This window comes from Ambystoma mexicanum, chromosome 6p (genome assembly GCF_040938575.1).
Source record: "Ambystoma mexicanum isolate Mex_15411 chromosome 6p, UKY_AmexF1_1, whole genome shotgun sequence".
NCBI classification, from domain to species: Eukaryota; Metazoa; Chordata; class Amphibia; order Caudata; family Ambystomatidae; genus Ambystoma; species Ambystoma mexicanum.
In genome coordinates, this window is record NC_090935.1 from 758203606 (window position 1) to 758226478 (window position 22873).

The 22873-nt window shown below is 46.3% G+C and overlaps 1 non-coding gene across 1 annotated transcript; it reads left to right on the plus strand.

The window, feature by feature from the left end:
- Window positions 1-20121: 20121 nt before the first annotated feature.
- On the plus strand, window positions 20122-20312 carry LOC138512804 (U2 spliceosomal RNA). The gene has a single exon (XR_011281524.1). It is a non-coding gene; the product is annotated as a U2 spliceosomal RNA (small nuclear RNA).
- The last annotated feature ends 2561 nt before the right edge of the window (window positions 20313-22873 follow it).

The window sequence follows — 22873 nt, forward strand, 5'->3', positions numbered from 1 at the left end:
AGGGCAAATTTATCAGTAGATGGGTTTTGTTTGAGGTAGGCAGTTGACATCCAGGACTGGATGATGGCTAGGTAATTGCAAAGACAAATAATGGCCTGCGCGCTATTTACTCTCATGTACAACTGAGTGTCATCTGCGTATTGGCTGACTTAATTGGGATCTTTGAGTAGAGTGCCCAGAGGCTCCAGGTAAAGGTTAAAAAGGATTTGTGAGAGGATGAAGCCTTGGGGGACACCACAGGAGACCTGGAGTTGGTTAGAACGTGACAGGTTCATCTGGACAGCCTGGTGTCCAGGCAGACGCCTGTCGGAGATAAGCCAATTCAGGACAGTGCCAGAGAATCCCATCCCGTCATCAAGTAGGGAGAGAAGGATGCAGTGGTTGACTGTGTTGAATGCAGCTGAGAGGTCAGGAAGGACAAGGAGGCATGAGTCACCCATATCCATGATTCGGACAGCGTCATCAACCACCTGGATGGTGGCTGTCTCAATGCTAAACTTTGGCCGATACTCTGACTGAAAGTAATTTAGGCGGTGGAGTTGTTCGATTCTGGCTAGCAGTTGTGTAGAAAATACTTTTTCCAAGATTTAGCCAATAAATGGTAGGTTCATAATGGGCCTGTAGTTGGCCAGGTCATCTCGATCTACGGTTGGTTTTTTCAAAAGAGGTCATATGAAACTGATCTTGAGGGTGTCCGGGAACTATCCTTCTGCGAGGGAGGCATTGATGATGCTGAGGAGCTCATTGAGTGGCAGGCCCTTCAATTGTTCAATTATATTGTCAGAGTAAGAAGCATGTTTGAGGGAGGCAAACATTTTTAGGAGATCCATGGGAAAATGAGGAGATCATTCGGTCCAAAAGGGCAGTGTGCGTGCTTGGGTACAGGGGATGCTATGAGAGGTTGATTCGATGGTCTCTCGTATTTTGTCTATTTTTTCAAGGAATATATGTTGATTCTGTCGCATTTTTCTTGAGTTGCTGATACCTCGGGTGAGGGCTTGGTACAATGCTTTACTACTTCAAATAGGGCTTTGCTCCTGACAGAGGCTGCCGCAATGGTGGTGGAGTAAGCAGCTTTGGCCTTGGTAATCAGAATCCTATGGTTTACGCCCAGAGATTTGTGGTTGGAGAGGTCTCCCGAGTTCTAAAAGGCTATCCCCCTGAAGTGCCCAAGCTACATCACAGAGGTCTGCAATACACCAGGAGTAAAGTAATGTGCAGATTCAATCTCCTACAGTGATGAAAGGCTGGAACCAGTGGGCAGGACTTCTCTGTCCACAGTACACAACTCTGGAACCTCCAGCCCATGAATATCAGACTTTCCCCCATTTCTCTGAGCGTTCAGGATAGAGCTTGAGAACTTCCTCTTCAAGGAATATCTCCTCCCAAAAATGTAGGTGCACACACCATGCCCTAACTGGGACTCTGTGATCTGTTCCCTACTGTTGTCTCCCCTGGTTGCTTGTCACTCCCTTGCTTCCAGTTGCCCACCCTCAAACTCCTGTGTTTGCTCCCCACTCTATTTTCCTCTGCTTCTATCACTGTGTTGTCCCCCCTATGATTGTGAGGCACTCTGTTGCTTCCTGAAGCTAGGACCATGCTCATTTGATGCCCTTATGAAAATTATTATTATGTTGATTGATTACATGTGGTGTCATTTCTTGTGTTTGTTTGTCATGTGACTGCTTGTGTTTGCGTGATAGTTGATACTCACCGATGAGCCAGGTGTTGCCAAAGATTCAAGATGCCAAGCCTGGTGCATAGGGGAAAGCAGTAAAATGTAGCTATCATGCGTGAATCCTGGGTAATTGGCATTCACATGCATGATGTGTCCCTTGGCATCACAGATCACCTGCACAATTATGGAATGCCAATGTTTCCTGTTGCGATATATGTGCTCTGTGCCTTGTGGGGGTTGCAGTGCTACTTGGGTGCAGTTGATGACTCCCAGGAACCGGGGAAAGTGTGCAACTGCATAGAATTCCTGGCACATGTTCTGCCTTCCCTGCAGTGCATGTGGCATGTGAATGTGCCTATATACATGTGCCAGGACCTGGAGGGAGCACCTTGATTGTGTTGTCGATATACCCCCTACGCTGGAATGATCCAGTGGCCAGGAAGTGTAGGGCTGATAGCACTTTGCCCAGAGGTCTCACAGCCTAGGAACTCATGGTGGGTGATGCCAGGACATTCTCCCACTCCCTGAGCAGATCTAAGATGACATGGGAAGGGAAGTGGTATGTTCTATGTACCACCTCGTCTGGAATCCCAAATATTGTTGTTTATGCATGGAAGATTCTGGCCCTGCTCCTCCTCCTACTCCTTACATGTAGTAACATCAGTGCTAGCAATGCAGGATCTGGCATTGTGGCAATTGTATAGTTGTTGAGATTGCATTGTGCTTTTTATTTGTGGCCTTTCAATGTGTTTTGTGCTTTGCGACTGGTGACTGGCGACTGGTGACGGTGAGGCAGTTCTCCTTTGGACTCAGAAACAATAGCGAGTTTTCTTCTGTAAATAGAGTTTACTTAGCGCATGGTGGGTGTGTTGGTTGTTTGCAAGTGCCTCCCTCCCCATGCCCATGTGTTCTATCCTGTGCAAAGCACTCATGCAGTGCGCAAAGTCCATAGCAAAGTCTGATGTCTGAATCAGCGATAGCCATTTGGCATGGCACAATACATTTGTTAAATTAGGCCCTTGGCCTTCCACAAGATTTGATCCCTTTTGGTCCCTTTTTGATGGCCACTGCCAAATGATATATATTCCCACCTACACATTTCTGTGGCATATCCCAGGCCCAACACAGTGGCAGCCTGCCACTACAGGTGGGGGAACCGCCCCCTACCTGAGTGATAGGCGCCACCTTGCCTGAGTGACAGCCAGCACATGGGCATGTCCCCCACTGGGCAATTTATTTTCCTGTTTCTGTGCGGTGCCCTTTAGATTCCAAAACAAGCATAGCACAGAATAATGAGACCCGGCTGGGCAACGGAAGCACTTGTGGCATTAGTGTAGACACACTGCTGCATGAGAGGACTCCTCTCCTGTCAGGCAGCCAGTCTAGGTCTCAGAGAGTAGGGGAGGGCCATCTGGTGCCCCCTGTGCCTCTGCAGGCACATGTGTAGGGTGCAGGTGAGTGTGTTTTGTTTAACTATAATGTATATGTGTGCATGTATGTATGTATGTAGGTGTGTTTGCTTTTATAAATGGTGTGTGAATGCGCGGATGGAAGTGTTTGTGTACTGTGAGTAAGAGGTGGACACAAAGGTGGCATGTTGATTCGCAAATACTTTTATTAACAACAAAAATTGGGGTTGGAGGAAATCCTAACTAGCCCTACCTCTAAGAGGGGTTTCCCTGCCTCAAAGAAACTAACTAATGAAACTGTCTGTGTCAGAATATCCAAAGTAAAGTGTACTGTCCTGTGTCCAAATCCTAGCCTGTCCCTCACAAGCTAAACTCAATATCAACTCAAGTGTCACTTGGCTGTCGACCTGCGGTGAACTGAGCGTGATGTTGCAATTTCCTATGGATCGAGTGTAGTTAATTGTGGATGAGATATGTTAAATTTAGTGCAACCTTTTGTTCAGAACTGATACATATTAGCTTGCATGCACGCAGAAAGATAAAGTATTAAATCCACCAAATGTAAAAAGATACATGCATATTAATATGAATAAATGGGGAATTCATGAATCTTAATATAACACAATGAATCAAAACACAGTGCAAGGCATAAAATAATAAGTGTCGCATAGCAATGTGCTATGCAATTTTGTGGGTTTGGTAATTAAATTCGCACTTGTGTAGCAAAGTTAGCTATTTATGGTATCCTGCTCAATTAAACCACTGCTCACCCTGAATTCCCCTCTGGCTCCCAAGGCTCTCGCCACCCTCTTCTCTGTTCACTGCAAGTTCAAAGGGGCTAATGGAGAGAGAGAGAGTGCAATAGCAATCCTCTTCTTCACTCTTAGCCAAAGGCCTGGTTGGGATTAATAGGCAAGATTGTATTTCTTTTTCAAAAACAATTGAAAACCAGAAGTCATCTTGATGATACTTTTATTAATCTAATAACATCCTCTTTGGCAAAGGCTAGTATGTGTAACATTATTCAAAAAACAGTCATGCAATTCCATTCATAACAATTAAAGTTGTTGCATAATGCATAACTACAGTATTGCTTCTGTTAAACACTGTATTGTCTCCATGGTTTACAGTAAAGTTTAGGTTAGTGTATCTAAATCTCATAGTATCAACTAGATGTTTTTGTTGGGGAAGATGCTTCACATTGATGAGTGAACACTTTTGAAAATGTACATGATCACACAGCCAATGGCTTTTAATGGCAAATCTAGTTCTGTGACCTGCTGGTTGCATTTATCTATGCAACTGGTGCTCAACGCATGAACCGTTTTATACCAGTTACTCTGAAAATGAGATGGCCACAAACTACAATACTGTACCTAGTTTGACCAGTTCTCTGCCTGCTATGCCATCTACTATAATTAGTCTCTGAATTACTTTCCTCTTACATAATGAATACAAAGCTAACTAGATGTGTACTCAAAAGAATGATGATTAGTTCCATCCAGACTGTACATCGACACATCTACTGCAATACGACACACTGTAGTTAGCCTCCAGAACTCACTTTGCTCTAAGATTTTGACTGCCTTCTATATATTCACCTGCAGAGAGAGCTGGACAAACTGTTTTCAGAGTCTTTTTACCATATCAATGTATTTATTTGTGTCCATTCATACAGCTAACCTTTTACATTTCACAGACACTCAGCTAGAGCTTGGAAAGTCCATTGTCAAGTAGATTTTATGAAGGGCGAGTACCATTTGCTGGGGATGTTTGCAACTTTTATGTAACATTTACTTGCAGTAGATGTCATATAGGTTTCACTGTGCATGGCTGGCAGGAGTGTGCCAAACAAAGCTTGGTTTGTGGTGACATGCACCATTTTACAGAAATCGCATATATATTTTTTGTCACCCATTGCTATGGGTCGAGTGCATTTCTTTTAGGTCGAGTTTGTAAACTAAATTACTTTGCCCACAAGTCTAGTGGAATGTTCAAGAATTTGCATGGCCTGATTTGTTTCACTAATATCTTACTTCAGCAGTAGACACAAATGCTGTATTGATGCTCATTTTATATTTTGGATGCAAATAACTTCTGGTGACATTATAAATATTAGTACAACATTGCTAATAAAATGGGTGTGTTTGCAAATCAAGAATATTTTAATTAGCAAACTCTGCTATGAATGTATCCTTGCAGTGGTTGGGGCTCTATAGAAAAATATATTTTGACTTTTAAACTAACCTTACCAGGTTTTCAGAAGGCAGGTGAATGAGTAACTTCAACCTTCAACCTTTGTGGTCAGCAGCTGCAGAAATAGCCTAGAGTTTTTATGGTCTGATAACTCTTGTAGATAGTAGATATAATCTCCTGCTGCTTGAGAACATGACCAAAGGAGTTTCGTTATTCATTTTGGTCAGTAGTAAAATGCGGGGTAAGCTAGTGCCTAAAGCTATGTACAAGTTTTGATTGTGCAATTTTTGTGTGGTTTTGTAGATTGAAAGGTTTAAATGGAACGGTGACATGGGAAATGAGATAGCATCACAAACAAAGAGAAATCTTTCACCCAGCCTCCTCATATCGCAGAGAATGTCCATGTGAGCCATGTTCAAATCAAGAGTTAGGGTTTAAATGGCTTATGCCAGTTATTGCTAGTAAAGAATTATGTTTTCAATACCAATGTTTAACCATTTGTTGTTGTCATGACCTACTACGGATGAATCATAAGAAGAGGTGTGTAGTGAATATAATCTGAATATAATTATTGAGATAAACCTGGCCAATGAAAACATAGGAAATGGGAAAAGATGGGATTTATTTTGAAGAGTGTTGTGTCCAATCATGTTTGTGTTGTGGATTGCAATAAAGTATTTTTAGGGAGTGTTTTAACTGTTGCAAAACTGTATAGAAGATGTAAACTGATGTAAATTGTTGATACTCGGGCTAGTTTGGTTCTGCAACACCATCTAACTGCTCCCCGAAACATTGTACAATAAACCTGCTTTATGTACAACCGTGTACTCACTTCTTAAGTGGTGAGCCTGTTTGGGTTAAGGTGATTGAAGGCCCATCCCCAGACTTGGACACACAAGCTCTGTATTCCTCTTGCTTACAATTTGGGGTGTACTTCCTCAACCTGGGTTCCAGACCCCCTTCACATGATTCTTCACAATGTTCTCTTTATCTAGTCTCTTTTTTCCTTATACTATTTGTTTTACTCTCCTGCCAGGATCTCTGGATATCAGTTCTGTATGCAAAGTTTGAATCCCCCTCTGTTCCTGGTTGGGGTTTGCTTTCCTGATTTGGGTCCCAGACTACCTTCGGTTGATAATGCACAACATTCTCTTGGCCTGATCTTCCTTCGATCCACAGCCTTGGTTTACTATCCTGCCAAGGTCTGCGAGTGCCACTTATATTTGTAAAGTTTGTATTCCCCTTTGATACTGGTAGGGGTTTGCCTTCCTTGTATGGGTTCCAAACTCCCTTCCCTTGATTACTTTGCCCCAATGAATATTGTCTTTCTGCTTTGCTTCTAGCTCCTTGTACTCTCTGGGTCTCCCCGGCTCCGTGATTATTCACCCTTGTACCAATAGGGTCTTGGCTGCCACCTTCCGAATGTTTGTGGTACTCTGAAGAGCTTTGGTGGCTTTCCGGGCTTCTCAGGACTTTCTCAGGTCTTCTGCATCCCTTCTCTGCAGCTTTAGGGTGGATTTGTTGCATGCCAGCAGCTTTGGTTACCGGCAGATATCTTGCCTCCCCTCTGGTCTGCCTTCTGCACCATGGGCCTTCTGTGAGTGTGCTTCCCTCCAGGACACGGTCTGCTGTTCCGCACTCTGGGTCTGTGCGGACCTTGTCGAGTTCTTGTTCTGCACTGGACTGAAGTTGAAGACACCATCATTCTCTTCCATCTCTGGCTTTATATGACATCTGACCAATAGGAGCATCTAGGAGACTACAGCCTGGGTGTTGGGTCTGGCGAGTGATCATCATTCCTCGTGGCCTCTTCCTCGTCCCAGCAGTTCTCACTTGAGATATGCTACTACAGCACATGGAATATTAGGTCATGGGGAGTTAGAGGGGTCTTGAGGGAAGGTGGAAGAGTGAAAGGGATACCACATTCTCCTGAATTTATCACTGGTCCGACAGGGGGTTTCCCCCTTCTATGAAATCCACCCCAAGAAGGACTATCAGGTAGCAGCCTCACCTCCCTGGCTTCATGGGAAGGGTGTTCTCCCATGGAATCAGTGATGAAAACCTGGGATTCGCCACAGTGCGTGTGTGTGTTTCAGCCCCACCGCTAAAGTTAGTGGCCCGCTCAGCAGGGCTCCTAAATGTAGGGGTATGTGCTGCTCGGGCATGCCATTGCTTTTTGCTTTACCCTTGATGCGCATTGAATGTATGTCAAACTAGCCCCTTCACTTATCACGTTGCCTTTACCCCTGATGCATGGTGCTGTGTATCAAGGGTAAAGCAATCGCATGATAAGTGTTCATACGTGGCATTGAATGTAGTCCAGTCTAGTCAGTTCATAACACTTTATTTTTTAAAATATTTCTATATTTTTTTTTATCAAACAAAACACCAAACATTACAACTTTTCAGGACGTTCATAATCAATATCAAACCATCACATTATACAGTGTTATTCTCCGTCCTCCCCCCTCTCTCCCCACAAACTTGAGCCGGCTCATCTGTGTCATCTACAGGAGCATTTTCAGGAATCTCAGTGCTTATCGACTCGTCTGAGTCTTCTGTTTCGTAATTGACATGGTGGGGGTTTGCTATAGAGGTCACCAGTTGCCTCCAGGCTATCAGGGGGCCCACTTCCTCCTCTCCTCCCCTGGTGGCAGCTTCAAACCATACCGCAGTTTCCGCTTCCGCCCATCTCAAGAGGTCCGCCCACCATGTCTCCACTCTAGGCCTTTGGGCCGCCTTCCAACACATTGCAATTCTGTGCTTGGCCAGGATATAGGCCAGGTCCTTCATCTTGCTGATATGCTTTGAATTACGTGGCCTGGGAAAATTCCTGAGCATGCATGCCCAAGCAGACCCCACATCAAGCACTACTCCCCCACCGGCCATTTTAGTCTTTATTTCTTCCCAGAATCTGTGCACCTCAGGGTAAACCCAGAACATGTGCAGCAACCCCGCCTCCTCCTCCCCACACCTGGGGCATTTCTGTATAGCTGAGCCTCCAAACCTGGCTATTCTCCCAGGGGTCAGAAAAGCTCTGTGAGTGACATACAACTGGATCTGTTGGAGTCTTACATTCCGGGACACCTTTTTAGGGTACCTTTGAGCTCTATCCCATTGTCCCTCTGTCATGGGTTCTCCAACCTCCTCCTCCCAGTCCTGCCTCAGTTGAAGCAGCTCCTTCCCTGCCTTTGCTCTCAGGAGCTCATATATCCTGGATATTTCATGCCCACCCTCTAAGACATCATACATCATTTCCAGGGTGGCATCAGGGTCTTCTGCTATCACCGTCTCAGGCCACCTCTCCCTCACCCGTTTCATGAGCCTGGTATAAGTGATGTATTGGCCTCTATGCACCCCTGTCTCCTCCTGCAACCTCTGAAATTCCAATGCCTCCCTGTCCTGCCATATATCCCCGAGGGTGGCTAAGCCCACCGGTTCCCAGTATCTACGGACTACTTCGAACAATTGGGAGTTGTTCCCGCATAGCGCCACCAGCAGGACCTGCTGAGAGAGCGGATCTGGGTCACCCGCCGTTCTCCATGTTCTGCGCCAGACTTCCCAACCCAGCTCCAATAGTCTCCCTCTCCCCACCATTTTATTTTTATGCAGCCACACTGTCTATCTCAAAATGTATGGAGCTGAGTCACCTTGCAAAAGCCTGGCTTCTGCCGAGTCCTCTGCAGACAACCACCTGGCCACATACAACAGCTGCCCCGCTAAATAGTACAGTTCAAAATTTGGCAGGTTTATGCCCCCCTTATCACATGTGTTCTGTAGTTTCCACACGGCCACCCTATTCCTGGAGTTGCCCCATATGAAGCCCCTGCACATGCCATGAAATCTCACAAAAAAGCGTCTGGGAATCAAGTACGGGACATTCACAAAAAAATGCAAGAGTCTGGGCAAAACCACCATTTTGAGCAGGGCTGCTCTGCCGAACATGGCTAGGGGTAATCTGGACCAGAACGCCATGCTATTCTTAATTCCCTCAATCGCTTTTTCTGTATTGTGTTTGTGCTCTGTCTCTATCCTATGGTAGATGTTTACGCCCAGATACCTGAATGTAACGATCTGCCAGGGTATCTGCAGGATGGGTAGCCTTTCCGGTGGAATACTCTTGTACCTTCCCAAGGGGAACAAACTACACTTCCCGGGGTTCACCTATATGCCCGAGAGGGTGGCATAACGATCCATCACCTCCAGCACATATTGCAGGTTCTCCTCCGGGTAGCGCAAGTAGAGAAGCATGTCATCTGCATACAGTGATATCAGGTGTGTGCCCCTTGTCGTACGAATCCCCACCCCCCCGTATTGCTGCCGCAGGCATATTGCCAGCGGCTCTAATACCAGAATGTATAACATGGGTGACCAGGGACATCCCTGTCTGGTCCCCCTGCTGAGTTGCCATTTGTCTGAAATTGTGGTTCCTGTTTTAACTCTCGCAATCGGGGAGCTATATAACATCTGGACCCACCTGATATATCCTGGTCCCATTCCGTATGCTTTCAGGGTCGCTTTCAACCATGGCCACTGCACTGAATCAAAGGCTTTAACCGCGTCCAGCGACACGACAGCCAACTCGCCCGAGTCTTCCTCGGTGTGATCAATGATATGGTGCAGCCTTCTGTGGTTGTCTGTGATATTCCTGCCGGGCACATAACCCGTTTGATCTGGGTGTATCAACACACCAATTACCCTCTTTAGCCTATTGGCTAGCACTGCCGTAAGTATTTTACTATCTTGATTGAGCATGGACAAGGGCCTATAGGAGCCGCATTCCACGGCCGGCTTGCTTGGTTTCAGGAGTGGAATGATCACTGCCTTGCGGAGGATTGTCGGCAGTTCCCCCTGCTTATAGGCTTCATTAAAAATGGCAAGCAGTGCCTGAAGTAGCTCCTGCTTATATGTCTTGTAAAACTCGCTGGGCAACCCATCCGACCCGGGCGCTTTACATGTGGGCAGGTGTTGGATCACCACCTCCAGTTCGTCTGAGGTGATGGGGCATCCAGATCTGCACATTCTAGGTCATCTAAGGTGGGCAGCCCTATATCTTCTATTGTTTCCAGTATTTCTTGACTCATATCCTCTCCCGTGTCCTCGTATCATCGTCTGTAACACTTGAGGAACTCTTCGTTTACCCCCTCCTGGGTATTACAGATTTGACCCTCCACGTCCTTGACCTCTCTGATCACCGAGCGGGGGGTCTCATTCTTGTACAACCAGGCCAGTAATCTACCCGGCTTATCCCCCCCTGCATGTAGCCTCTCCGTGTATTTCTTAAAATTTAGTTTGCATAATCTGTCCCGAAGTTCACTGCAAGCTAACTGAAAGTTCTTTATCTTGGCGCTGTTCTCTCGGGTGGTGCCCTCATTTTGTATAAGACCCTCCAGCTCTCTTTCTGTTTCTTGCAGTTCCCGTTCAATGCCCCCTTGGAGCCATTTAGATTTCGATATAGCTACCCCACGCACTACCACCTTAAATGTCTCCCATACTGTTCCCACAGAGCGTACACTGTCCGTGTTAATTTCAAAGTATTCCTCGATGGCCTCCCTCAAATCCTCTCGAAATCCCGAATCTTGTAGAGCCTCAGTTCTGAGCCTCCATGTCGGGATACGCGCTTTGGGGGGTTGATGTCGCCACTCTACGACCAAAGGCGAATGGTCGGATAATACCCGGGCCTTGTATTCCGCTCCCACCATTTCTCCCACTATCTCAGCAGCAGCAAACACATAATCCAGCCTCGTGTGCAAGTCATGTGGTGGTGCGTAATGCGAATATTGCCTATACGTTGGGTGCAGCCTTCTCCACACATCCTCTAGGCCGAAGTCTATCAACATTGTCCTCAGCGCTTTAGCTGCTGGCGCTCGGCTTCCCTGATTTGTCATCTGACCTGTCTATTCTGGGATTCAGGGTGCAATTGAAGTCCCCTCCCCACACCATTGCACCACCCACCAGGGGGCTAATCTTACTGTATAGGGACCTGAAATAAGCCGCTGTATCATGGTAAGGGGCATACAAATTTATGATATTCACTTCTCTGTTCTCCAGGAATCCCGCCACCACCACCATTCTTCCCTCTGGGTCTATTGTCGAACTGACAACCGAAACGGCACGTGCGGTGCCACCCATGTGATCACCCCTCTTGCCGAGTATGTGGCACCTATGACGTTACCCTTCCATTTTCTCCTGACCACCTCCAACTTCTCCTTGGTGAGGTGGGTCTCCTGTAGCAAAGCTATGTCAATACGCATCCTCTTTAGGTACAGCATCACTTTATTACGTTTTAAATAACAATTGAGGCCCCGCACATTCCAGGTCGCCACTCTGAGATTACCCAATGCCATTTACTCGGCGTGCTCCCCATCCACCCTCCCCTCCGATGCCTCCCTTGATGGCCTGTTTACCGACCTCAACAACTCCCCCGCTCCCTTTACCCCAACTCTGCCCCACTGCACACAGCCCGTCCCCACCCCCCACCCTTCCCAACCCCAACAACTCCCCCGCTCCCTTTACCCCAACTCTGCCCCACTGCACACAGCCCGTCCCCACCCCCCACCCTTCCCAACCCCAACAAATGCCCAGCTCCATCCCTGGATCTCAGGCCCACCCGCGTCTGGTCCTATCTCGTAACCGAGGACTAGGACCCCACGGGGCGTCACCAATCTAACAGTGACCTAACTAAGTGTACTACTATGGGGTTCAAGGAATGTCTCCCAGGAGCTCCCGCTTATCTGATTAGGGTTGTTGCATCCAACGGGTCCTGCCAGCATGTATTTGCTGCAACGCACTCCCCAAAAGCTTAATTTAACACTATATTCAAGTCCCAATCTCTTAGCTATGTCGCCAGAGATGACCCAGCTGCGTGCTACTTATCTTCTGCGGCTCCCATCTGGATATCCGGTTCCTGAGGGCGACCCTGCATGTCCAGCCATTCCATAGCATCCTTTGGCGTCTCGAAAAACAGGGTTTTATTCTTGTAGAACACTTTCAATTTGGCTGGGTAGAGCAACATGTATCGGTGGCCGGCCTCTCTTAGCCTCCTTTTCACCGCCCCGAAGTTCATCCTGCTACGCTGTACATGAAGAGTATAATCCGGGTACGCCGTGATTTTGCCGACCCCCTTTCGATCGTTCCTCCCCTCCAGAAAAATTCGAGTATCTTCTCCCGATCTCGATAATTCAGAATCTTTGCGATCAGTGGCCACGGGCGGGGGGGTCCTGGGGGCGGTCTCCTTGTCAAGGCCCTGTGCGCCCTCTCAACTGCAAACCCCTGGGTCAGTGCCCCGCCAGTTATCTCCTGCAGGAGCATGGTTTCCACATATTCTGTTGGGTTAGGCCCTTCCATTCCTTCTGGCAAGCCAACAATACGAATGTTGTTGCGTCTGGCGCGCCTTTCTGCCTCCTGCGCCCTGTCCTCCAGGTTGCCAACTCGCTGCACAAGGGCATGGAGCTCCGATCCGTGTTTGGGGCCATCTCCTTTTCCAAGTTTCCAGTACGCTCTGCAAGCGTCCGCACATCCTGTCTCAGCAGATTGACTTCCTCCTGGACCGCTCCGATCTTGAGGTCCAGGCCCACTTTCAGTTCGTTCATTGCCAGGCCCAGCTTGGTCTCCCAGGCAACTTTCAAGTCTGCAATCGCTGCCGGCACTTCCTGGATCGTGCCCGGTGTCTCCGCTACTGCCGTAGTAGTGTCCTTGCTTTTGCCCCCCTCTGCACCAGGGGGCGTCTTGGCATAGGCCTCCATCGTGGGCTGTTTGTTCCTGGGTCTGACCATTTTAGAAGACATCCTGCTATGTTGTCCAGGAGTAAGCCAGCAGCGCTGCCCTACATGCGAAAGTCCACGTGGGGTCAGGCCACTCTTGGCGTTATAGGGGTTGTTGCGGCTGTGTTCAAGTGTGTCCTTATTGTTCACCCCACACGTAGAATGGGCTGTGTCCTCCCACGTACCTGCGCTCAAGCAGTGTCGTATCGCTGATCTCTGCTATAATCCTTCAGTAGCCAGTGGTCATGTGCACTCACTGGCCCATCGCTCTCCCACTTCACCACTCTGTCGGCCTCAAGGCCATCCAGCCTGCAGTACAGCCGAAGGTGTTTTGCTCACGATCCTAAATTAAGGAGGCTGCCTCCCATTGTATCTGGGGACCAGCAAGTGGCCCGGGTTAGCCTCTTTTACTGTCTTGCTTCCGTAGTTTGTATTAAGGTCCCACCAGCCTCAGACCTAATTTGCGCACCTCGGTGCTTTATGTTCCTTTTGGGCCCCTCGGTATTGTGTTTTCCTCAACCTCCAATGCTCATAGGGGGTGGCCCCCTGGAGCGTGCCTGGTCCCCTGTATTCCAGCACACCTCACAGCACCGGCCACCACACTTTCCACAGGCAGCCCAGCTTACAGTATTATAGTTTGTGTGGGGCGTCTGTCTTGAACTGTTGACAGCCCCTTTAGTTCTTTCCATTCACTTCTTGTAACCAAAGTCTAATCCGCAGTGTTCATGAATGCTGCCACTGCCGCTCACTCCCTTTAGCTTGCCCCAGGGTCCCTCAATCCATTGTTGCCTGCCCGTTCGCGAGCGGCATGCGCCGAGCGCAACTCTTGTTCGTTCCTCCCCGAGGTGTGCTGACACAAAGTATCTTATATACTTTCCTCTGACGTTCCATCGCACTACACCGCAGGCCCAGCATCCGCCGCCAGTTCGCTTGTGCTCAACGGGACTTGTCAATTCCAAACCATGTGTGCGCAAGCTCTGGGTGTGTGCGTACTATCACAGTTGTTTTCCCCAGCCCGCAATACTGATGCGCGGCCAGTGCAGCCCGCCTCTCTCTCTCCGCTCCCCAGCGCCTCAGTCCCTTCGAGTCCGTGTCCTAGAGCGGGATGCAGCCATCCATTGCAGGGTCCGGCCGGGCTCTCATTCTGGTATCGCTGCGGCGCCCTCATGTATCTTGATGATTCCTTTGTTCCTGTCGCCATTTTGTTTCCACTTTCCTCTTCGGGGCTTGCAATTTCCAAACAAGTATAACTTTGTATCTGTGCATCACGCGTGCACCAAAAGTTCAGCGCGTGTGTTCTCTGCTTTCATAATCAAGGATGTTGATTCCCAGTGCTAACAGGCATCCGTGCATGCACTTTTCCAGAGGATCATCACAGGATCTAAGGAGCTCCTCCGGAGCCCGTTGTCTTACATGGCCGTCCTAGCCACGCCCCCCTCAGTTCATAACACTTATGTTTGCTTTACCCTTGATGCACAGTTAATGTGCATTAAGGCTAAAGTAAACATAAATTTTGTCACTGGTGATGCACAGTAACTATGCATTAAGGGTAAAGCAAACCTAAGTGTTATGTTTGCTTTACCCTCGATAAAGTAAACATGTGTTGTTATCTGGCTAGACTGACCTACATTGTACGTAGGCCAGTCTAGCCAGATAATCCATGTATGTCTGCCTTACCATTGATTCTAAATAGAAAATGTCATGCCACATTAACAAAGTATATGCAGACAGGCACTACTAGTGTCACTCTAAATATACCTTCTTAATATGGCATGGAGGTTTTTACTTGCACCAAGGGAAAAGCAAATAAAAGTGCTATTTCTTGGGTAGACTGGCCAAAATTATTAGTGCCAGACTGCATTTACTTTCTTAAGGTGGCATGCCATTTTTTACTTGCCATCAATAGTAAAGCAAACATGATAAGTGTTATTATGTGGCTAGCTTGACATGTGGTGTCAGTGTGCATTTGCTTTCTTACTGTGGCATGGCATTTGTTACTTTTTACTTGGCATGAAGGGCTGGCTTAGATCGGTGACTCCAGTCTAGCCATATATTATTTGTTTCATGGCATTTTTGTACTTTGCATCAAGGGTAAAAGTGAATATAAGTGTGATTAAGTGGTGCACTGGCCTATCTTGGTATAGACAGTCTGGATATACTTTTTTTCTGCGTATGGACTTTTTTACTGGCTGGGAGGACTTGTATGGTAATAGTGGCATATATTGGTGCAGCATGCATGGAAATGTATGGGCATGGTCAACCTGAACACGTTTTATATATTACCATATGTTGTTGGCAAAGGCATCATGAAAATGTGTTGTAAAACGGTCCTGTGCACTGTAAGTGAATTGTATCCATTGGTTTTTTCCATGTGCTACCATAAAAAACTGATTGCGAATTGTGTGGCGTTTTACCCACAGAAAGTGCTGTAAAATGCACCATTTTAACCAACTGTCTTAAAAATGTTCTTGGGGAGAACCATTCCCAATATCCTTTCTTTTGTTCAGGCTCCCTCGCTGCGCTCAGTCGCTCCTGCATATTAGGTACATACATTTACGAATCTCCAGATAAAAAATTCACCAGTCGCCACTGCCTCTACACGGTCCCCCCTACTTTTCAATATACATTTCAAAAGGGAGGGTCTATGACGACCTATGATTATGTGGACTTGCTCTCTGGCATCCCACATGGAAAAAACTGATTGCGAATTGTGTGGCGTTTTACCCACAGAAAGTGCTGTAAAATGCACCATTTTAACCAACTGTCTTAAAAATGTTCTTGGGGAGAACCATTCCCAATATCCTTTCTTTTGTTCAGGCTCCCTCGCTGCGCTCAGTCGCTCCTGCATATTAGGTGCATACATTTACGAATCTCCAGATAAAAAATTCACCAGTCGCCACTGCCTCTACACGGTCCCCCCTACTTTTCAATATACATTTCAAAAGGGAGGGTCTATGACGACCTATGATTATGTGGACTTGCTCTCTGGCATCCCACATGGAACCAGAAATACATTAACACCTGACCCTTTGAAGCTCTAAAGGCGATAATGTCCAGCTTGTATTATTCCAAGAAAACTACCGGCATCCAGAGCAGATCATGAGGTGATATGCTCATAGCGCAAAACATGTTGCAACATTATTCAAATTATTCAACAGCTGTCATTGCAGAATTATACCAATGGATAGCATACTCCAAATTCTTTGTCTCTAATGTGTGAATCAATGAGTCCTAGTCAGATGCGCATTTGCTTAAACTTGTGACTGGCCTTTTTTGTTCTTAATTACAGTGGGCACGTTTCTTCCGATATTAAGGGTACATCACACATACAAGACTCCATCCTGGGCACCAGAATAACATGGAGCGGTCATGTACAATTAATTAGTGGCAGCTCACATTGCCACTGACCTAACCGTAGGCAACTTTCAAAACACAAACTTATTATTTCCTTTTTGTGTGGATTCAGGTTCAGCCTCTTTCCCCCAATCCAAGTGGTGACTTCAGCTCTGCAATTACTAGGACGTTGTCAGGGCTCTGGGTTGCCTTGGCGTGACACATAGATCTAAATGCTATCAGCATACTGATAGCTCTGAAGGCCATACCTCCAGATGATATCACCCAGAAACCTCACATACTCATTTAACAGTAGAGAGGAAAGTACTGATATCCAGTACATGCCACCAGGGACATGGCACACTGGCAAGGCACTGCAAAATATGCTCGGATGCTAGATCCTGGCTGCAGGAAAATCCAGATTCAATCAATAGCACTTCTGCAAATTGCTACCCCGTCCCAGAGATGATTCATCACTATCCAGGATCATTGGTTTCAAAGGCAATTGGTAGATCTAACTTGACAGAGGTATGGCCATGAGCATATAATCCTTCATCCGGACCAGAGAACAGTCAGTTCTGCAACTGCCTCTAAGTCTGGGCTGAGAGACATTGAAGGATCCAGCCTCTTCCATTTTTCTCCTAGGTGAATGCTACCTTCTTTAATATGTGTGAGAGCCATACACATTCTGGAAGACTTCCCTGGAGACAAGCCGCTCAATGAAACCTTTTTAAAGGTTATGGAACCTCTAGAGACACACCGTGACATGCAAAAACTCACTCAGAGTGATTCACTCCTCCAGGAGACCCACATAAAGTCAGGGCACCCATATCTAAGACAGACACCCTTATGGTGTGTGGGAGAGTCATAAATCTGCTGTGGATCATACAGACTTTAAGGGCACCCCAAACTTCCCATAAGGTTCACACACCCTGGGGAAAAGGTTGCTTTTCTAGGAACTGACAATTATGCCTGATGCCTGGTGCACCTGTGAAAGATCAGCAAACTCTCTGCGGAAAAAAAGTTTGTCCTTTGAGGTTTAAGACTATGCCACAGTCATGCACTATTTCATGCCCACACTACTCAGTGAAATAACCTATTGCTATATGGAGGACTCACAGGCTTGTTCAATCACCCACAAACTCAGGTTCTCATGTGATTCTTGTAGTCTGTGTAAAAGGCACACAGGCTCCCTTGGGAACACATTGATTCTTTTGGGGTCATGGGCAAACTCTACCCCAACCCAGAAGACACCCAAACACTCTAGGATACACAATGTTCTTGCAGGAGACACGGTGAATCTATGGGAAAATCATTAATTTACCAAAAGAACAACAGACTCTCTTGGAATCCCACGGACTCTCGTGAGTGCACCAGGCAATTCTGTCAGGGCCACGCAGCCTTTTGTCAGGCACAACACAGACTCCTAAGGATACCTTCCAATGAACCAAGAGCAATTCCCCCAAACAAAATGTATTTGTCCACCCTATTTAGAGATTGACAGAGTTACTAGCCGTTCTGCAGGTTGTGGCTCATCTCACACCCTGCATTGTGTCCAGCCCTTCTCACCACTTTTGAACTGGGGATTGTATTTACAGTTGTGCTGTAAAGGTTTGAGGGCTTCTAAAGCCCTGGCACCTTGATTCTGCTGCAGGCAGACATGATTCCAATAAGGCCATCCTCGACAACTACCCAGAGGTCATACCTCTGGGGGAGCTAGGGGACCACTTTCTGGGCCTGTAAGCATCAAATGTGCCCCATTGTATGTTATGTTAGTGTGCTTGTAGATTGAATATATTGTGATGTTATGTTAGCGTGCCTGTAGAGTGAGTACTTGGTGACTGCAGCGGTCTCACGGCACCAATCTTTGGTAATATCCCTAAAGGAAAAATGACAGGACATTAACCATAGAAGGCAAGGGGAAAAATATATGTATGCTTTGTTTGAAGGCCTCAATTGATTTACCTAAAACAAAGAGGAATGTCAGGTAAGGAACTAAATTATCTCCTGCCAGCTCGGATTCTATTACATTTAAGAGTATCCAGTAACAAAGGATGACCGTACAGTACAAGCTGGGTAATAGTCACTTAACCTATATTTTATAAATTCAGGTCCTTGCCTATGAAAGTCTAGAAATGCAATAAAGAAGATGATGATGTTCACTTTGGATGACCTGGAAACCTAGTGCAAATCCCAGAAATGGGGCTGGTATGGTCTCAGCCCTTAAGTTTGAAAATGGTGTGAGCAACAGCATTCTGCAGATGCTGTAAGCAGGACATTAGGCCTACAGGCTTGCCCAAATAAAGGCTATTGGTATAATCAATCCTTGATAACACCAAGACAACCAGGGTTTAAATGTTGCTCTTGTGTTAAATACAGGCAGCCCATCGTAGCCATCCGAAGATGTAAAAACCCAGTTTGGACAAGCGAGCTTGCTTGCTGACTTAGTAGGAGTTGGTTGTCAAGGATAACTCCTAGATTTTCAGCTTTGGTAGTGGAAACAGGACACTTGCCTAGTTCACTCAGCCAGAAAGAAGGATTCCATAAATCGGACTAAAGACTGACCAATACAATCTCCGACTTTTTTGTGTTAGTTTAACTTATTCATCAATGAGTGTTTTGCTAATAAACCGGATTGGAAAAACTGGGCGGACGTTACTGGATCAAAGAGTTTAATAAGCAGCTCACTGTCATAACCATAATTACACAATTCGATCAGAAAACTCCCAATCGCCTTTATGGGGGGCACATTTCCATATTGAGTAGGAGAAGAAACAATGCAGAGTCCTGCGGTACTCCGCGGGACTGCGGCAGGAATTTGTATCTGTAAGGGGCATCAAAATAGCCATGGGCTGATCATCTCAAAAGAAAGCAGTCCATTCCAGTGCAAGTTTGGCACTGCCCTACTCTCTAATCAAATGAAATGCGCTGTGATGACTAATATGGAATAAAGGCATGAATGGAACAAAATTGGAATGATCCACTGTGTGGAATGCTGCAGATAAATGCAGTGGTGGCATTTCCTCCGTCTACTTGGATCTGGAGGTCATCCAAAACTTCCAGAAGCAGCAACTCAGTGTCTGTCTCAGCTTGTCTGGCCAACAACCCAGGTGATTCAATATAGAACTCTAATTGGGTTGTCACTAGTCACTCCCATAATGTGGTAGGTATGGCAGGTTTTAGATGGGTCGCTACTTGGACAAGTCCTTCATGTCAGCATTAGGTTTTTGTTGGCAGCAGCATAGTGAAAGCTTTGTTTAGACGAGTGGAGACTTGACCCGTAGTGAGAGATGCATTAAACCGCTTAAAAACGGGGCTCCACCACCACCCAGCAGTGCACCAGTTGGTTGGACAGCTTGGGTGGAAAGGCATTTTGGACAGCATGTGCCTTTACATTTCTAGACTAGGCCATTGTATTGTTGCATAATAAGGATGGTCTCGAAATGGCGCAGTCCAGTGTGATTCACAGAACATGATATTGTTCTATCCAGGTTAAACTCACGGTTCAGTCCGAATACCATTGGAACTCTTTGTATTTTTTTTAACAAACAAGTGCATCGATTCATCGCTGAGAGATTGCGAGAGTAAGATAGCGGAAGTCAAAATTCCGGGCCAGCAGACTTCTTCAATGGTCTTAAATATTTCTTTTTGTGTAAGGAGGGCTTTGCCGATCCAATTGATATAGTATTGATAATTCACATTCCTAAAGATGGGAACGTATAGATTTTTAAAAATGTTAAGAATCGCTTCTCGGCCTTTTGGCTAAGATCAAGTGTAGTATCTGTTCTTATCAGTTTAATCTCTGATACGTCCTCTATCTGGGGACCATATATTAAATTGATTTTTGGAACAGGGAGATGGAATGGGAGCTTGCTCTGTCCACTCCACGCATCAACCTGGTATTGCAGTACCTCCAGGACTGGTGCACAAAAAAAAAAAAATAAATAAAGATGTTAAGAACTTAACTTGATCTCCATGAGGGTAATGTTGCCTCCATGTTCTCTATATGCTGGCATTTTTAATGGGGCCAAGTGGTCAAAGCATTGCGTAAGGCTTTTTGGGGGGCTGCTTTCCGCCTCCATGTTTTTTGTCTTCCACCCCAAAGGAAGAGAGCTAGTGGTCTGGATATCTTGCATCTTGGCTAGAGACTTATTCTTGCAGGGGAGAAAAGTTAGACCAAGCAATAGCGTGCATTTTTAGCAACTACCAGCTGAAAAGGGTCAGTCAGATCATCTCAATTGGAAGGGTTCAAGGGTTTTTAAAGAGTTGTCTCTTAAAACGTTAAGTCCGGACACGTGAGTCGGGCCAAAAACTATTTCTAAAAAGTGCAATAAATTTAATTTATCAAAGAGCTGCTGCGTTGACGGGAGTTAATTTTTTTCAATCAATATATTGACCTCCCCAAGTAAGTATAAATAAGGAACATTGAAACTGACTTCTGCCACTATATCTGCCAACTGATCTTCATAACCCAAGCGGTAGCCTACTGGGCAGTTCATGAAAAGAAACGAGCAGTGTGTGCTGGAGAAATTTGACATTGCATTTGAGCCAATACGCATTTTGGGAGTACATGATGTTCCAGCAGCTGTAGTCAAAGTTAAAATAAAAGCTAGGCCATGTTTTGGTAAGAACCAGTAAAGAGCTCGTACAACTCCCGCGCACGCTTAGCCGTGGGCCATGCCCTAAACATAGCCGAGCATAATCCTGCCGACTAGTGTGCATACACCCACTTATTATTCAGGGCTAGATTGCTGTTAATCAGATAGGAGTCCATCATGGGATTAAACAGAGGAGAAGGAGGGATACATGGAGGACAGCCACAAGTCACTAAGCCTAAATGGAGTGAAGCGCCGCAGAGTTCCCATAACGACCAGGAGGATTAAGTCACACAACCAGCACGATTCTGATAACAATGGCCAGATTGGCCTGGGCTGTCGTGAATGGATGCAGTGGGCCAATGAACTCGCTGGGAAAGTGACATCAAAGGGCAGGCCCTCCTTAGTGCCACTAACAGCAGTCTCTCGCCCAGGGTTGGTCTACTTGCTACATACTTGAGCGAGAGACTCGCAGTTAGTGGCACCAGGTGGGTGCATTCTGTTTCTTTTGATAAACCAAAGAAACTGCAAGCACATTTTAAAAACTAGAGGCTAGGAAATCTCAAATCTAAAAGGAAACTAAAGACAAGGTAAACTAAATATTTAAAAATCGGTTACACTCATTGAAAGTCAGGCAACCTTCGCTTACCTGGAAAACAAAGCATGACCATGAATCGAAGGTAATGCTATTTACAAGTCGAACCATGAGTCAGCAGGACTTATCCACATCAAGTGAGCATCATAGGAGATACTCAATAAATAAAATGAGAATGGTATCAGAGGGTAAGTCCTGCATCCACGGGTGCAGTCCTCTTGAGTCTGCCAGGTGTCCAGTGCATGGGCAGTCCGTGTAAATCCAAAAGTCTATGGTTTAATAATGTTGGATGCAGAATGGGGAGTGGTACTGATACTCCCATTCCATGGAGCCAAGACCCTAGCTCCTGAATGCCCTAATATGGGTCCTTCTGTTGAGGGATAGGTGGAGGGCAGGCCTGGAAACCTTTACTGCAGTCTCCCAGATGGCACCTTTTGGAGTGAGTTGAGAGGATTTGATTTGTCATCATGACTCTTTCCTTTTTTCTATTCTCCCACATGTGTACGCAGGTATGAATGCTACCATTTGATGGGACACCTCTTCCTCACCCCGGGTCCTTGCCATTAAGCTCTCAGTACATTTGCTTGTGGGCATAGTAAGGGTGGAGTGGGTGTGTCACAATAGTCAGGAGTGGACAAGTCAGATATACTGACCCATCTATCAGACACTTCTGCCCTGCAGCATAGGAGAAGGGTAATAAGTTGTGGCATGGATGTTTTGCATGAAAATCCAGACATTTCACCCCGGTGCATTCACATCCGACAGTGTATGCACAGCACATTCTATTGGTTGTGGCTTGTGAGACCGGGACACTGTATATGATCACTTTGTAGGAGCCACGGGTTCTCAATTTTACTAAGTTCTGTAGCGTGTGTACTCACGTGGATTTTGTGTAGACTAGAGTTTTGTCATGTGTTATGCATCTCAAGAGAAGTCTTGTTGTGTACTTGGGCCAGTGCCCATGGGCCATGTGACAGAATGGACATTCCCTTCATCCCCATCTGATGCAACAGACTCATGTCTTGAAGGTACATTTGCATGTGACGTCCATGGGGCACCTGATTCTAATCATAATACTGGCGAGGATGCGGGAACAACTGTGGGGTTTCCTGCACCAATAGCATTTACCTTATCAAATGCTGTCCCTTTTCAAAGACTTCTTTCCTAAAGTCTGCACTTTGTGCTGTTTTGGTCGAATTTGACCGATTACACATACTCGTATATATGGAGGTAGATGGGTGGGAGGGTGGGAGCCGTGAGGTGAGTGAGTGAGTGAGTGAGTGAGTGAGTGAGTAGGGGGTGGG